At 32.9% G+C, this 2815-nt stretch overlaps 1 long non-coding RNA gene across 1 annotated transcript; it reads right to left on the reverse strand.

Moving 5' to 3' along the window:
• Positions 1-252: 252 nt before the first annotated feature.
• Positions 253-2265, reverse strand: LOC145134422 (uncharacterized). The gene is made up of 4 exons (XR_013719139.1): positions 1971-2265; positions 1655-1850; positions 1081-1217; positions 253-991 (listed from the first exon to the last, which is right to left on the reverse strand). It is a non-coding gene; the product is annotated as an uncharacterized LOC145134422 (long non-coding RNA).
• Positions 2266-2815: the final 550 nt, after the last annotated feature.

A 2815-nucleotide genomic window follows, 5' to 3' on the forward strand; every position in this document is an offset into this window, starting at 1 on the left:
ATATTATAATTAGAATCTCCAGTCAGGGGATCGAAACAAGTTGTGTATAGATCTATATTGGGATTGATAACCCCGCACTCAGACTGCTAGCTACAGTCGGGCATATACGCCTACGAGTGACAATTGTTATCAACAGTTTTTGACGCCTTCAAAGCGTTATTTCAGGTCATCTAGTCTTAGTATGGTTATAATAACTCCTTTAAAAAGATATTAACAATACAGTTAGTGTATAATTAACTAAACATGAGTACATTTTCAAAGTACCAGTTTACTAAAATTTCAGTTTACAGTATTACATCTCGGTTTACAATAACAACTGGTGAAGCCAGGCACACTCACTTTTACAGGCTATACAAATGAATACAAAAACAGAATACTGGTTTACAAATAGAATTTTACAAATAGAATGGTTTTATGGGATTAAAACTACTTTTCATATGCAGCAGAAAATATAGGATTTTGTGGAACCATTTTACATATTCAAAGAACAGAAAACAAGCTTTCAAACATAAATACTTATGCACTCACTCAACTTTATGTTAATACTCCTTTTTCAAATTACTTGTATTCTCATGGAATCAGTAGACAGTACTCCCCGAGCTTTTGAGAAGACGGATCTGTTTTAACTCATGTCTTCTATCTTTTGTATCAACTATTTTGGTGTCAATTTACAATGATTGAACACATGTATAAACTTTTTCATATAAATTCAATGGTTGTGGTGTTTTGATTACTATAATGCATGTGTTGTGATACTACAAATGAAGTCATCCACCCCCAGACGTTTCCGCCGTCTGGTTTGGGGTGTGACATAACCCTACCCCCGCCCCCGTCCCCGATTTTTATCAACAAATGCCCCCATATGGGACGGGGCCCCCACGGGATCGGGGTCCAATGATGTCCTTGATCTTAACATCTTTAAATCAAGCATGAAATTCTTAATGGTCTGACAAGCTTTTGATCATCTTCCTGGTTTCATTAACATCATCCTCTGCAGAAAACACAAGGATATAAGCACTAATGCATCACATATATTGTTTATATTACATCAATTATAAAAATATATCAATGATAATTTACCTTTTCATGCTTTTTAACAGCTCACAATATTTCCTTCTTTCTTTGTCCCAACTGCTTTGTTTTTTTATGAATATCCATCTCACACGGATGACAGAACTCATTCGTGGGAAATGAAAATGTGTTGTTTCTTTCATACGCTGAAAGAATAGTTTAAGTAATAGTAAATGACTATTTTACTCTTATGTTTAGAATGGGTGCCAACTAAAAAAATGGTTGTTTGTTTGGTAATTGTTCTTTGTCCAAAAATCCAATACTCATAGCATTGTGTTATAAATATTTTTCTTATTAGGGCATCATACTTTAAATACTTTACTCAAATGTACTTGTGAAAATTGATTTGCATTTGGAGAAAATTTCTATAAAATTGGGAATATTTTTGAAGTACAAAGTTGTAATAGGAAAACCCAAGTAAGATGCAATAGTAAAAAAAACCAAAGAAAATACATTGCTACTTCTTTCATTTACTCTAAAGAAAAAACAAAGTAATTGGTAAATATGGAAGATAAATGGACAAATTAGTGTATTTATTATGAATTGAAGAATTCAAAGAACAAATATCAAAAAGAAGCATTACCTGTGAGAGTAGCTAGCTAGTGAAAGCTTGCCATGGTTGAGGCCAACCCACTCATCCACCAAAATTTGTGTTTTTTATGACAGTTAAAACATACAAAAAGAAGTCCAACCCTCCATCAATTTCATGCGCTTCTTTGCCATTAGACTGACCACCATCAGAAATAAGGGATTGGGAGGCGATATAGAAGAAAACAGAGCTAAATAGACAAAATTAAAACATGTAAAAATTTAAAAATACAGACCAAACATAGATTTATTAATGGATAAACCGAATGATTTTAGAAATCGAAGAAGGATTGCTAAAGAAGTGGTTATACCTCTTGGGATCATAAGAAAAACATGCAAGTAAAGAGATGAGAGTAGATGAATCGATGTCGCTTTCCTTTTATATATGAAGATTGCCTCATAATCTAATCCTCCGATGAACGAAGTGGATGGGGAAGAGAAAGGAAATGGGAAACGGTGGTGGACATTGCTCTTTAATCGTCGCCTACAATTTGCGAAACAGACATAAGCGGTGGTAAGATGATAGAGATAGTGAGGAAGCGGTTATGAAAGTAGTGGTATGAAGCTATCTCAAAAAGCTTATAGAAGAAGCCACATCTAGCTGGATGGAAGACATGCATTGGGCTACAGAGACGGTGAAAGTGTAAGAATAATGCTTCACGCGCCAATGGTGAGAATGGAAGAACAGAGTTGCACGCGCCATAACAAAACCTAGAGTGAAATACACGCACTGTGAAATTCAGTCAAAATTCAACAAAAATCACACAAAAATAGTTGGTAAATCATTAAGCCTCCATTTATTTCCACTTATCTCAATTCTAAGCCATGGTGGCTTTTATATATATATATATATATATATATATATATATATATATATATATATATATATATATGAGTGAGATCGGTTGAGAACTCATAGTTTCCCGAGAACCCGATAACTAAAGGTGGAATGTTGGATCAAAGTAAACTCATTAAGGGTTTGATCGTCATCTTAACAATCTCATTTAATGTTCAATTTTTTGTGTATTGGAAATATTAATAAAAAAGACTTAAAATTAATATAATAAATCTAATTTTCATATGTTTTTTTAAATAAAATTTTTCGATTTTTCAAAAAATGCAGATTTTTTAGGAAAACTATATTTAAAAAAAATTG

The sequence above is a fragment of the Lactuca virosa genome, chromosome 8 (assembly GCF_052849685.1).
Source record: "Lactuca virosa cultivar CGN04683 chromosome 8, Lactuca_virosa_CGN04683_v6, whole genome shotgun sequence".
NCBI classification, from domain to species: Eukaryota; Viridiplantae; Streptophyta; class Magnoliopsida; order Asterales; family Asteraceae; genus Lactuca; species Lactuca virosa.